Raw genomic sequence first — 16,372 nt, 5'->3', positions numbered from 1 at the left:
TTATAAATAGAAGGTCTTGCAGCTGTTTCCAGGATATTTATTATATCCCTTCATCAGAGACGGTGTTGTTATTAATTGTACTATTTTTAAGGATGGTTGAGATTGTGGTGGTATTTCGGGTAGTGTCAGTAGGATGGGTTTGGTAGTGCGTGTATATGCATGTGTGTATGCGTGTATGTATGAATGTGTGCATGCGTAAATATATGTATGTATGCAAGGTATTTATAACTGAGTGTACAGAGGCGATAATGCATAAAAATATACGTATATCTGGGTATGCATGTGTACATATACATATGAGTATGAGTTGTATATGTAGATATCGTTATGTATAACAGTATAAATATATATATATATTATATATATATATATATATATATATATATAATATATATATATATACATACATACATACTCCTTTTACTCTTTTACTCTTTTACTTGTTTCAGTCATTTGACTGCGGCCATGCTGGAGCACCGCCTTATTTTTTGTAAGCCCAGTACTTATTCTATCGGCCTCTTTTACCGAACCGCTAGGTGACGGGGACGTAAACACACCAGTATCGATTGTCAAGCAATGCTAGGAGGACAAACACAGACACATAAACACACACATACACATATATAAATATATACATATATACGACAGGCTTCTTTCAGTTTCCGTCTATCAAATCCACTCACAAGGCTTTGGTCGGCCCAGGGCTATAGCAGAAGACACTTGCCCAAGATGCCACGCAGTGGGACTGAACCCGGAACCATGCGGTTGGTTAGCAAGCTACTTACCACACAGCCACTCATGTATACATATATATATTTTCTTCTACTACTAAGTACTGACATGTCCAACCACCAAATCTATATTTCTAAATCTTTCATTCCATACTACTACCCCTCTCTCTCTGCCCCATCACTTCAACTCTATCACTACATAATTGACACTCCTTTACCTTTTACATCTTTATACCTTTCTCTCTCTCTCTCTCTTTTACCCCATTCCTTCTATCTTTTTACACTCTAATACACTTTTCTCTCTACCATCTTCATCTCCCCATTCCTACTTTCAAATTATCTTGACTGACCACTAACTGGTACACTTTCCTTTATTACCTCTCTTGTTTTTCTTTTTTTTTCTTTCTTTTCTTTATTCCTCTCCTCCTGTTTTCGATTTAAACTTACAAATACATTCCATACTTTTAGGTCACTTTAAATAAAACCTTTGATTCAATAGCACTGTGTTCAAACTCTATACTTGGAATGATCAATTTTAAATACTATTGGATTTTACTCACAAGGTATTGGAATCTTATATGTATATCATTCTGCCTAAATAATGGATCTACAAATGCAATATCCCTGCATATTTCACATCTATTTTCATTCCTCCACTTTACTCTCTATTTTTTATCATATCTAAATTAACTATTGCTTAACCATCTTCTCACAACGTCTCCGATGAAGGGATATAATTAATATCCTGGAAACAGCTGTAAGACCTATTTATAAATATTCTAAAATCTCCAGCGCCTTGGCTTTTTATCGCATTCTGAAAAAAATTATACATATATATATTATATGTAGAAAAATACGAACTGGGACAGGAACGTAAAACATTTAGAAGACGATACAAAAAACACGGACGGGACATTCGAAGCCTTCAATCTTCAGTCAAGAACCGGATCATCCTCGCAATTTCGGCTGATTAATCTTGAGATCGCTCCGATCCGGCCAGCCCCAAGGAAAAGTTAAGCTACGAGCACTAGATTTCTTGGAAAAAGGATCGAATGTATACGAAACAAGGACAGAAAAACGGACGATGCCACACGAATATAAATACAAAAAACAATAATAGTAATAACAGGACAAAAACAGCGGGTGCCTTACGACTTTAGACAGTTCAACGAAGCTTAGCTGGCGTATTTGGAAAAAAAATTGCCTTGGCGGCAGACGAAGAAAACGATGTTGTCGTTGCAGTGGTCATAAGCCGAAAGGCTAGTTGACCGGCGGTCACGTGAGAGGAGAAGAGTGAGAAAAAAAGGGGGCAAAGGAATCAAAGAGAGAGAGAAAAAGAGGGACAGGAGCACCAAAGGGGGGGGGAGAAGAGAGAGAAAGAAGGAATTAAAGAGGGGAGAAGAAAGAAAGCCTGTCAAGGATTGGCTTGGTGACAGAATCAGTGAGGTGCAAAGTGAGAAAGACAGAGAAATGTGAGAGAGTAAGGAAGAGGAGCCCAAAGAATCAGAGGCAAGAAAAGAGAAAAGGAGGAGGAGAAGAGAGAGAGAGAGAGAGAGAGAGAGAGAGAGAGTCAGATCAAAATGGAGTGCAAAGTGTGAAAGGCAGAGAAATGTAGGAGAGGGGAGAGAGAGAGAGACAATGTTATAGAGTCGTACCAAATTTAAAGAAATATGTACTTACATACAAAACCAAAAAGGGTACGGGTGCCGCGATATATATTATATGTAGAAAAATACAAACTGGGACAGGAACGTAAAACATTTAGAAGACGATACAAAAAACACGGACGGGACATTCGAAGCCTTCAATCTTCAGTCAAGAACCGGATCATCCTCGCAATTTCGGCTGATTAATCTTGAGATCGCTCCAATCCGGCCAGCCCCAAGGAAAAGCTAAGCTACGAGCATTAGATTTCTTGGAAAAAAGATCGAATGTATACGAAACAAGGACAGAAAAACGTACGATGCCACACGAATATAAATACAAAAAACAATAATAGTAATAACAGGACAAAAACAGCGGGTGCCTTACGACTTTAGACAGTTTAACGAAGCTTAGCTGGCGTATTTGGAAAAAAAATTGCCTTGGCGGCAGACGAAGAAAACGATGTTGTCGTGGCAGTGGTCATAAGCCGAAAGGCTAGTTGACCGGCGGTCACGTGAGAGGAGAAGAGTGAGAAAAAAAGGGGGCAAAGGAATCAAAGAGAGAGAGAAAAAGAGGGACAGAAGCACCAAAGGGGGGGGAGAAGAGAGAGAAAGAAGGAATTAAAGAGGGGAGAAGAAAGAAAGCCTGTCAAGGATTGGCTTGGCGACAGAATCAGTGAGGTGCAAAGTGAGAAAGACAGAGAAATGTGAGAGAGTAAGGAAGAGGAGCCCAAAGAATCAGAGGCAAGAAAAGAGAAAAGGAGGAGGAGAAGAGAGAGAGAGAGAGAGAGAGAGAGAGTCAGATCAAAATGGAGTGCAAAGTGTGAAAGGCAGAGAAATGTAGGAGAGGGGAGAGAGAGAGAGACAATGTTATAGAGTCGTACCAAATTTAAAGAAATATGTACTTACATACAAAACCAAAAAGGGTACGGGTGCCGCGATATATATTATATGTAGAAAAATACAAACTGGGACAGGAACGTAAAACATTTAGAAGACGATACAAAAAACACGGACGGACATTCGAAGCCTTCAATCTTCAGTCAAGAACCGGATCATCCTCGCAATTTCGACTGATTAATCTTGAGATCGCTCCAATCCGGCCAGCCCCAAGGAAAAGCTAAGCTACGAGCATTAGATTTCTTGGAAAAAAGATCGAATGTATACGAAACAAGGACAGAAAAACGTACGATGCCACACGAATATAAATACAAAAAACAATATTAGTAATAACAGGACACAAACAATATATATATATATATATATATATATGTATATGTATATAAACTTAGATATGTTTCGACCAGAGATTGGTCCTGGCCATGCCTAACTTAATAGCACCACTTGATAGGATTATCTAGATCCTTTTTGAGTCAAGTTTTGTGGTATCATGGTCCATTCGAGTAGGGAGGTCTTGTTGAGCGAGCTGTATACAGGTATAGGTGGCTCATCTGGTATTCCTTGAAGAAATTTGTCCAGATTCCGTTGTTTAAAGGTAATGGGATTCTTTTCCTCTTTGATCAGTTTCGGGACAACGTTAAATAGGGCAGGGCCTGTTGAGGAAAATAAGTTGTGTCGCAGTGTATTTATGTGTTATGATCCTGAATTGGGTAGAGGACGTATGGCCCATGGTCTTAGCCTTGGTTGAATTTTGAAGCTAATGTTGAGGTCGTTTGGGCAATGCTGGTGGTATATTCTCCACATTGTGCAAATGATGCATCGCTCACGGCAGCACTGAAGAGAATAGTTTCAATGCTTTAAGGCGGTCCTAGTAATCGAGATCAGTCATGTCCTTAATTCTTTTAGTGAATGACCTCTGAGGTGGTTCAATTTTCGAAATGTTTTGTTTTGTATATGGAGATCACAGGGAGCAGCAGTATTCGAGGTGTCGACGTACAAAGGAGGAGAAAAGTGGAATGATGACACCTTGCTCTCTAGAGCGGAAGGTTCTTAGGATCCAGGAGCTCATCTTACGAGCTATATCGACTTTATTGTTGATGTAGGCACTCCAACAAGATTGTTATCAACAATTACTCCTAAGTCTCTGATATTATAAGACGCTGTGAGATGGTCCGCTGAAAGAAGAGAGTATGGCAGTTGTAGCATAGACTTTTCTCCAAAATGTATCAGCTCAAATTTTCCCTCGTTTAGTTGTATTTTGCTTTTGTCTGCCCATTGACTCACATCATGTAGATCAGCCTGAATTTGAGTTCGGTCATATTTCTTCAGTGATAATTTTCTGGAGCTTAGAGTCATCAGCGAATATTTTCACTTTGCTGTGTTTTTTGACGCTGTAAAGTTCGTTTATATAGATTATAAAATGAAGCAGTCCCAAGACAGTCCCCTGAGGGACACCACTGGTGACTTTTGCTGGCCTTCAGTGGATTCCAACGACCACAACATGTTGTGCTTCGTTCACCAGGAAATACTCAATCCAAGGTAGAAGTTTTTTACGGATTCCAACATTTGTCAATTTTGACAGTAAGATATTACGGTCAATTCTATATGATGATGGCCTCCACTTGTAACCGAGGTTGACCATTGCTAACCTTTAGGAACATTGTGCGCTCTAGGAATTACTTATATTTTGTATTTGCGATTCCGTTGATGGCTAATGAGCCCTGCTCTTGAAAAGCATACACGACAGCAAACATTGCAAACCAAGCTTTCCCTATTCACTACACTAGCAGTGCGCTTTCGAGCAACACGCTTAAATTTTTCATGAAGAACACATATATATATATATATAATGGTATTTTTATATAAGCTTAAAACTTATGGCGATCACCGTAATTATTATTTTGAGGAATGTAAAAATGGTGTCGTATAAAAAAATCATTCGCACCGAAATATAAATATATATATATATATATATTATATATATATATATATATATATATATATATATATATATATATATATATATACATATATATATACATAGAGAGGGAGGAAGAGAGAAAGAAAGAGAGAGAGATGGATACTACTACAAATGAAAAATATGAAAATAATGTGACAGGATTGGCTGAATCAGAATATCTCAAGAAAAAATATCTTGGGGTATTTAACTGTTGCTCTTTAAGTTCTAAGTTACCATCGAAACGAAATCGAATTTGTCTTTGACGATGTTGAAATTGATGAAATAACGTGTGGTTTAAAGAATTGAATACTGAATCGAAATTATTATCGGTTACCTCTTCACCAAATTTCTGGTCATATACTTGTATAAAAAAACTACTACTACTACTACCGTTGTTGTTGTTGCTGCTGCTATTGTTATTCTTTATTTCCATTATTCTTTCGTTTCCTGTGTTATCCCCATGCCACTTCTCAGCTCTTGCCGGCAGCTTAGAGACGCAAAATTTCCTTCAACGCATGTGCTGTTCTGAGTTTGACTACCAAATATGTATGTCCTGGGAAGTTTGGTATTTGCAGCTTTTCATACAAGAATATTGCTTTCTTTGAGATGGTCCTAAGCACACTGCTCACAATAGGTGCCACACTCACTTTTTGAGTTACTGTGGTTGTGTTTCACTTACAATACGAGGGTTTTGTATTCCTCGACTTTCTCGTTCTGTCCTCACAACATTCTGGTCTGCAGAAATAGCTATGGCAATGAAGGTCCCTTCTTCGGACTCCTTCCGTAGGAGAGTGATGTCTAGTCATTTATTTTGCACCTTCTTATCTGTGTAGCTCAGAATATTCCACGTCAGTGGTAACTGCTGAGATTTTTTCTTTATAACTCAGATTTTGTTGGAACTCCTGGAGCCTTGCGTGCGTAGCGAGCTTGCTACCTGCAACCTACAATACCATGTTAAGTTCTTTCTAACTATCTGGTACTTGCCTGGTTATTCTGGCCGTGACAAGGATGCAAACCTTTTATAACAGTTCTACCGGGCATTCTATTCCGATTCCCTTAATATTCCTCTTGATGCTTTCTGATGGACCCAACAATAATTGGCACTATCTTCACCTTCTAGTTTTTCTTCTTTCAAATTTTTTCATTTCTTGCCGAGTGTCTTCCCGACACCTACGGCAAAGAAACTCACTATATACATTGATAAATCATTAAATTAAACACACCAGATTGTTCACTTTCAATATGAAATTACGTTATGGGGGAAATTACATGGGTGGTAATCGTTCTCACAGCAACAATGTTCTCAATACGTCCGATATAGTAGTTAAAACAATCTTTTGCACTTCTTGCATTGATAGTAAGCCAAGGATCGCTTTCAAAGATTTTTCAGTTCCATTTTCATCATGCCAAGTGCTCCTGCTTTCACTGGTATCGTAACCACCTGGAGAGGTCACAATTTTTCAATTTCAATGAACAAAACTTTATGTTTTTTTAACTTGCCAAATTATTTTGCCGAAATATTATGATCCCAAGGAATACTCAAGTCGATCAATAAACAAACTTTATTGATTGGGTCTTTCACAACAATGTCCGGTTTATTAGCTGTGATGTTTCGGTCTGTATGTACTTGAAAGTCCCAAAGAATCATTACATTTTCTCCTTCAGTTATAGCTTCAGGGTGGTGCTTATCCCACTTGTCGACAGCAAAGAGGCCCTCAGACGAAAGTTGATTAGAAAAGATATCTAGTAAATCAGAATATATGTATTACTGCAATAAAGTGGACTTCGCTTTAATTAACTCAAACACCAGAAAGAGTTTCTAACATGATAAATTATGATTGATTTTTTTAATTAACTTTTTTACTTACACGTTTCACCAGTCAGAATACTCATTCCGAAGGAGTTATCATGTAAAAAGGTTGAGCAACAAAATATCACAGACAATTTAACCCACCAAAGAAACGCTATATAAAAAGAAACTGTCGCTTTTGTGTGTGCGTATAGAGCATGAAATAATGTAGATATTATCAAGAGAGCTACATGCAATGACAAAAAAAAAATGAATACATTTTATGTAAAGCTATTTCAATGCAAACTTGTTTTATGAAATTTGCAAGGTAAGGCTGATGTGTGGCTGCAAGATTAAAAAATAATAGACTTTTCTCAAAGAAATTGTATTTATCTCTCTCTATATAAACGGCAGTTTGTCTGTGCGTTTTCTGTGTGTCTGTTTTCTCGTACCCTCACTCTGACCACGGCTTTCAACCGATTCTGATGAAACTTGACACACACATAGCCCAATGTCATAATTCAAAACTAACGCAGCGAAAATTTTGAAAAGTTCCCCCAGTTCTGAAAAAAATCGATAAATTCGACATAGGGTCGAGAATCAAAAACCCAAACCACAGACCGTCTAGGGGACGCAACTCCACCTTTTTTAACTCTCAAAAAAAATTTACCATCATTTTTTTCCCATTTTTTTGCTATTTTTTGGCTATAACTCTCTAAAAATGCTTTATAGTTATTTCCCTTACAAACCTGAGCAACGCCGGGCGATACTGCTAGTTTCTAATAAAAGAATTATATGCAACTGGTGTGTAAGTGTACGTGTATACGCAACAAGATTGAATGGCTAATTGTAGAACATTTTTTAGCTCATATGCACCTGGCGCCGTGTAAGTTTATTTTAGTGACTAATGGAAAACTAAGAAGTTTGGTTTTGTGAGGCAACTTAAGTAGTTGTTGTTTTATACAAAGTATATTGTTATTTGTCTTAAAACTTCTGTAACATTTATCTAAGGTGATTTGAAGCTAGTCAAAGTAAGGATGTAAGATTATTTATCTGGATATTACGGTTAAGATTTTTAACAAATCTGTGGTGATTGATGTATACAATAAGACGGGCAATTTTCATTTTAGAATAGCAGCTATGCCGTATATGGATAAGTTCAGGCCACTAAACTGGGGTAACAGCCCAAGTTATAAGTTTTGGAAAGAGAGTTATTACATGTGATTTATTTGTAGAAGTTGCTAATAATCTTCCGTGTCGTACGGTCAGACAATATTATGAATGCAAAATAATTAAACATTTTAATGACAGGCTGAATTTACACTCTTTTATTAAGAGTAAGTCTGGAATTATTTCATTCTTACAATTAATTTGAAAATCAGAAAGTTGACATCAGTAAGAAATCATAACTAATATTTGGTGTACGAAAGTGTAACAAGATGGCAGAATCATTAGCATACCGGGCACGATGATTAGCAGCATTTCGTCCGTCGCTACGTTCTGAGTTCAAATTCCACCGGGTTTGAATTTGCTTCTCATCCTTTCGGGATCGATAGTATAAGAACCAGTCTAGCACTGGGGTCGATGTAATCGACTAAACCCCACTCCAAACTGCTGGCCTCGTGCTAAAATCTAATGTCAACATATGGTGTGCGTACACACACACATATATGCATGACTGTGTGGTTAAAAAGCTCGCTTTCTGACCAAGTAGTTTCGGGTTCATTCCGACTACGCGGTACCAAGGGTAAATGTCTTCTACTATAGTCCCAAGCCTACCAATACTTTGCGAGTGAATTTGGTAGACGTGCTGAAGCCTGTTTTGTGTGTGTGTATGTATCTTTACAAGGCAGCGGGCTGCCAGAATCGTTAGCACACCGGACAAAATGCTTAGCGGCATTTCTTCCGGCTTCACGTTCTGATTTCAAATTCCACGGAGCTTGATTATGTCTGTCATCTTTTCGCAGTCGATAAAATAAGTACCAGTTGATGTACTCGTCTCAAGACTCAACCCACTTCCCCGAAATAGCTGGCCTTGTGCCAAACTTTGAAACGAATATATTTGTTCAGTTCAATAAGACAAGCTGATGTATTTTTAGGTTATACATAACGTTATCGAAATGGGGCTGTTTGTCTCTCCCCTCTCATTGGTCAGTGACGGTTTCTTCTACATTATTTACATTTGACGGATATTTGTTTTCATCTTGTTTGTTGTTATCACAACGTTTCGGCTGATATACCCTCCAGCCTTCATCAGGTGTCTTGTGGAAATTTCGAACCTGTGATCTCATTCCTAAGGTATTTTTCAATGTTGTTGTTGCTGTTATTATTATTATCATTATACAGGTCACTACCTGGAATCGAACTCGGAATCTTGGGGTTAGTAACCTGCGCTCTTAACCACTACGCCATATGCCCGTCAAATGTAAATAATGTAAATAAGGTACATAATTCCTAATCTCTTAAATATAGAACTGTATGATTTCTTCTATTTGGGGGCTTTCTTATCCATCGCAAGCACAGATTCGAGCAAACGACTGACAATTGTCTGTCTGGTCATGTGATTTGTGACCAAGCGATAATGATTATCAACGCGCCTCTTCGGAATTTATTTTTTAATGCTTCAATATTTCCTTCTCTTGAATCAAAATATATGTGCAATATTTTATTTTGAATTTTAAAAGCTAATTTATTACCTATCGAATATTTATTTAATTTATTGTTCGTCTTACATAAGTGCTTTAGAATTAGGTTCGACCATATTACTTATAAGTCACAGTATTACAATTTTAAAGCATAGCTAATTAACAAACTTGAAGCATCATCGAAAAGATGAGCCAAAAATGAATGGCAACCGTATAAGGATTTCACCTTCTAATGAAGCTACGACCGGCGATATCTTATATTTATGTGTGCGTGAGAGCGCTGCACGTGGATATTTGTAATTAACGTTACACTTACAACACGGAGAAATTACTATGCGCATGACCACACAAAACACGGAAAATTGTTGAAATATTATAAGGAAACAAAGCATCTATAAAAAATTACGAAAATAGCTAAGTACTGGAGAAAAAAAAACAAACTAGAGGCGTACTATAATACTAAAACAAGTATAGAAATAGTTTCCACGTAGAAAGCAGTTCTCAATGCTCGTTACAGAGTTTCTGTGTTTTGTGGAAGGATGGAGGGAGTTATACACAAACTGGAAACCAGTCCTGACTTCTTGTGACAGAGTGAATTCCTCCACCCATGCATGCAGATCATGGTGGGATTTAAACTCAAAATAAATGTCACAAGGTATCAAGTCCGACGTCCTTACAGTTACCTCAGTCAGTTGCTATAGAATGCTACTTTACCGATTCTGAGGTGATGCAAGGTAATGTTGGCCTCGGCGGAAGTTGAACTCAGAACGCAGGCAGTTGGATCATGTGACGCGCCACATTTTGTCCGACAGGATGAAGATGTAAATTTACCGAATATGTATGCATACGAAAATGCATTCATACATATTTACATATTCAGGTATGACCAGTGCCATTGAGTCACTTTGTAACATCTGCCGATAATGATAGTTTTTAGAATATATATGTATGTGTATTGTATATATATACGTATACAATCGCACACACATATATACGCTTACATTATCATCATCATCATCATTAGCATTATCAGGTATATATTACTGGCCTTGTGTCAAAATGTGAGACCAGAGATAGTATTACTACATCTTCAAGGAGACGAGCTGGTCGAATCGTTAGCACGTCGCACAAATGCTTAGCGGCAATCTGCCCGTCTTTTATGTTCTGAGTTCAAATTCCGATAAAGTTGACTTTGCCATTTATCCCTTTAGGGTCGATAAAGTAAGTACCAGTTAGGCACTGGGGTTGATGTAATCGACTTACTTACTCCCCGAAACATGCAGGCTTTGGGCCAAAATTTGAAACCGATATTAATATAAGTTAGTAGACTCGCTGATCAGAACACTGAAGCATACAACTTCGAAACCGACGGAGGATTCTTTTCTCTTTCTCTCTCTCCCTCTCCCTCTCTCTCTCTCTCTCTCTGTCTCTCTCTCTCTCTTACACACACGCATATATACATACACACACAGATATGCATAAAATACATACAGTGGCACTCAATCGCGCAAACACACTTTTGTCGTGTGAGTGCGTCTGTATGTGTGATCCTACGTGTGTTTGCCTTTTTGTGCATTTACGATTATATATATATATATACATGGATAAACACAATTTTACACGTGCATTCCTGTGAGAAATAACATGGAAATACTGCGCAGTAATATTATTTTAAACGAATGAATATTTATAAGCTGCAGTTTCTAATATTTCCTTTCTTATTTTCTCGTAACTGAAAATGTTATTGCAGCGAGCAAACGAGTAAAATGCACGGAATTCATAATCGTACAACAACATCGTGTTTGATAAACATCAGAAGGTTCTGAACAAACAAGACAGCACACGAGTAACAGTTATTATAAATAGTGACAAAACTAATAAGTATTATTATTGAATAAGACAGCAGCAGCGGCGGCAGTAGTAGTATGTGTGTATATATATATATATATATATATATATATATATATATATATATATATATATATATATATTTATTTATATATAGGGAGAGAGAGAGAGAGAGGAGAGATATATACATACATATAAATATATAAATGTGTGTATACATATTCTATATTCTTTTTTCTTTTCTTTCCCTTTTTTTCTTCATTCAGTCATTTGACTGCGGTCATGATGCAGCACCGCCTTTAGTCGAGCAAATCGACCCCCAAGACTTATTTTTGTAAGCCTAGTAATTATTCCATCGGCCTTCTTTTGCCGAAACGCTAGGCTACGCGGGGATGTAGACACAGCAGCATCGGTTGCCAAACGATGTTAGGGGGTGGAGACAAACACAGACATACAAACATATAGACACACATACATATATATATAATTATATAATTATATAATTATATATATATATATGACGAGCTTCTTTCAGTTTCTGACTGCCAAATCGACTCACAAGGCTTTGGTCGGCCAAAGGCTATAGAAGAAGACACTTGCCCAACGTGACATGCAGTGGGACTGAACCCGTAACAAAGCCACTTACCACACAGCCGCATATATAATGCAACCACTGGGCCATTGCGCCTCCACCTATTGTATGTATATGGATGTATATATATGGAAATATATATATGTATGGATATATATATATACACATGTATATATATGGATGTATATACAGGTATATATATGGATATATATATATACATATATATATATATAATATATATATATATATATACATATATACATATATATATACATGTATATATATATGGATATATATATACATATATGTATATATTTGTGGATATATATACATACATGTATATATATATGGATATATATACATACATGTATATATATATGGATATATATATATACATACATGTATATATATGGATATATATATATATATAAATGTATATATATATATATATATGGATATATATATATATACATGTATATATGTAGATATATACATGTATATGTAGATGTATACATGTATATGTATAGATGTATTTCTATAGATATACATGTATATTTAGATGTATATATAGATGTACATATATGTACACATATATATACACATATATACATGCATACATATATACACCCATACCCCCCACACACACACACCAAGCCACTCACCCATCAACACACACACACAGGTGCAGGTGTGGCTGTATGGTAACAAACTTGGTTCCAAAACACATGGTCCTCAGTTCAGTCCCATTGTGTAGTAACTTGGCATGTGTCTTCTGCTATAGCCTCAGACCATCCAAAGCTTTGTCAGTGGATTTTGTAGACAGAAACTGAAAGAAATCAATTGCATGTATATGTATGAATATATGTAAGTCTATGTGTGTGTCTTTGTGTTTCTCCCTCATCACTGCTTCCCAACTGGTGTTCGTTTATTTACATCCCCATAACTCACTGGTTTCACAAGAAGAAACTGATAGAATAAGTACCAGGCTTATCAAAATAATAAAAAAATTCACTAGGCACTTGTATCTATCAATTTATCTTTGTGTGTGTTTGTGTGTGAGCATACATACATTATATTTATATATATATATATATATATATATATATATATATATGGATTTCGTGGACAGGAACTAAAACAAATCAATCGTTTATATTTGTATGTATATATGTAAGTGTATGTGTTTTGGTATTGGCAACATGAATGACAATGGTCAGATACTACTTGAACTTTGCACATACCATAACCTGTGCATCACCAACACATTCTTTGCCAACAGGACATCCCATGAGGCATCTTGGAGACATCCAGGATCTCACCTCTGGCATCAGCTGGATCTCATCATTACACAAAGATCCTTTCTGAATTCTGTTCAACTGACCCGTAGTTACCACAGCGTGGATTGGGACACAGATCATTCACTAATAAGAAGCAGGGTGAGGATTCTGCCTAAGAAAGTCCATCACTCCAAGAAAATGAGCCGACCACGCATTAACACTGCCAGAACCTCGGACCCTACACTGCGACAATGTTTTGCTGTTTCTATCAAGGTTTCCCTCAGTAGCTGCCCAACCTCCTCTGCTGAAAGTAGGTGGAATTATATCAGGGAAGCTGATACCACATCAATAGATACTTTCGGCATGAAAGAAAGGCAAAACCCAGATTTTCTTCAGTGCTGAGCTTTCAGAGCTGGAAACAGTTATCGAAGCAAAGCGTGCAGCTCTGATGCAAAACAAGAGTGATTCTTCTACAAAGTCACTCGAAGAATTCAGAAAGGCAAGAAATAAAAGCCAACTAACTGCCAGACGCTGTGCAAATAGGTATTGGCAGGAAATCTGTCAGAGTATCCAGTCAGCTGCTGACAGTGGCGACACCCGTGGGATGTATGCCGGTTTGAATAAGGCCCTCAGTCCATCCGCAAACAAGTCAGCCCCTCTGAAATCAACTACTGGGGATCTCATCAAAGGCCAAAGCAAGCAAATGGATAGATGGGTGGAGTACTACCAGGATCTCTACTCACGAGAGACCACGGTAGCTGAGGCTGTAATCGAGGGTGTCAAGATCTTGCCAGTCATGTGTGAACTTGACAGTCTGCCATCTATAGCAGAGCTCACCAAGTCTATTGACTCCCTAGCAAGTAACAAGGCTCCGGGAAAAGACGGCATCCCCTTAGAGATCATCAAAACCGGCAAAAACACCATCCTGCTTCGGCACATTCATGAGCTTCTGTGTCAGTGCTGGGAAGAGGGTACAGTCCCACAAGATATGCGGGATGCTAACATCATTACGCTTTACAAAAACAAAGGTGACCGTGGTGCTTGTAACAATTACCGTGGAATATCTCTTCTAAGCACTGTTGGAAAGGCCTCTGCTCGGATTATCCTGTCCAGGCTGCAACTGCTTGCTTCTCGAATTTATCCAGAATCACAGTGTGGCTTTAGAAGAAGCAGATCAACTATTGACATGATATTCTCCATACGCCAACTTTAGGAGAAGTCCAGAGAGCAGAAAATGCCATTATATATGACCTTCATTGATCGGACAAAGGCCTTTGAGTTGGTAAGCAGAAAAGGCCTCTTCATCCTGCTCCAAAACATCGGATGTCCACCAAAGCTGCTGAGGATCATCAAATGTTTCCATGATGATATGCAAGGCACCATACAGCACAATGGTTCAACATCAGCCGCCTTCTAAATAAAAAATGGGGTAAAGCAAGGTTGTGTCTTTGCTCCTACATTATTTGGCATCTTCTGGCTGCTGCTGTCACATGTCTTTGAGACATCAGATGATGGAATGTTTCTGCACAGTAGAAGTGATGGGAAACTGTTCAATCTCTCGCGTCTCCGTGCCAAGACCAAAATCAGAAGCGTCCTATTCAAGGAGATGCTATTTGCTGATGATGAAGCCCTACAAAGGCTCATCAACTGTTTAGAGCAAGCATGTGGCAACTTTGACTTAGTCATCAGCCTCAAGAAGACCAAAATCATGGGTCAGGCTACATCGGACATCCCAAACATACATATTGGAGACCACAGACTACAGGAGGTGGAGAAGTTTACCTATCTTGGTTCTACCGTCACCTACAACCTATCCCTTGATGCTGAGCTCAATATGCGCATTGGCAAGGTAGCTGCTGTGATGGCCCAACTCTCCAAACAGACATGGGACAACAATAAGCTGACCAAGACCACAAAAATGAAGATTTACCAGGCATGTGTACTTAGCACTTTACTGTATAGAAGTGAGACTTGGACGCCATACACACGCCATATGACGCCATACGTCACCTAAATATCTTTCACCTGCGCTGCCTCCGGAAAATCCTTCGCATCAAATTGCAGAATCATGTCCCCAACAAAGATGTCCTCAAGCAAGCAGGAATACCAAGCATGTTTGCACTCCTCACACAAACACGTATGTGATGGCTTCGACATGTTAGCCGTATGGAAGATGGCAGAATCCCAAGGACATACTCAATGTGGGAAGACCGTTTTTACGATACAAGGATGTTTGCAAAAGGGACATAAATGCTTGCAACATCAATATTACCAACTGCGAAGCAGTTGCCAACAACCGTGGAGATTGGCGACGTAACGTAAAAGAGGGAACACAAAAGAAGTGACATAGAGAGAGAGGAGAAATAGGACAAGAAAAGACGTCAACAAGAAACTATGACATTACAACCAGCCAGGCAAAGTCTTCGCTACATTTGCGGCACCTGCCAGAGGTAGTGTTTGTCCAGGATAGGAGTACACAGCCACAGCAGGAGATGTATTAGGACATGAAATGTAAAAGCCGGACTAGATTATTTTATGCGCAACTCCATTGTCTCCCGAGACAAAAAGGATGCTAACAACAATATATATGGATTTCGTAGAAAGGAACTGCAACAAATCAATCGTATATATATGTATGCATATATGTAAGTGTATGTGTGTGTATTTATCTCTGTGTTTCGCCCTCATCACTGCTTCACAACTGCTGTTCATTTATTTACATCCACATAACTTACTGGTTTCACAAGAACAAACTAATAGAATAAGTACTAGGTTTATCAACATAAAAAAAGCACTAGGCTGTTTCTCATTTTTGTTTGCCCACTCAGTTGTATCTATCAATTTATCTTTGTATGTGTGTGTGTGTGTATATATATCTATATCTATCTATCTGTATATATATATATTTATATATATATATATATATATATAATTTACAAAATAAGGGCAAAAAAAATTCTAATGCCAAATATGCCGAAAAAAGACAA

The sequence above is a fragment of the Octopus sinensis genome, linkage group LG7, assembly GCF_006345805.1.
Source record: "Octopus sinensis linkage group LG7, ASM634580v1, whole genome shotgun sequence".
Lineage (NCBI taxonomy): Eukaryota > Metazoa > Mollusca > Cephalopoda > Octopoda > Octopodidae > Octopus > Octopus sinensis.
The sequence above is the reverse complement of the archived record's forward strand: the minus strand, read 5'-3'. Positions refer to the sequence as shown.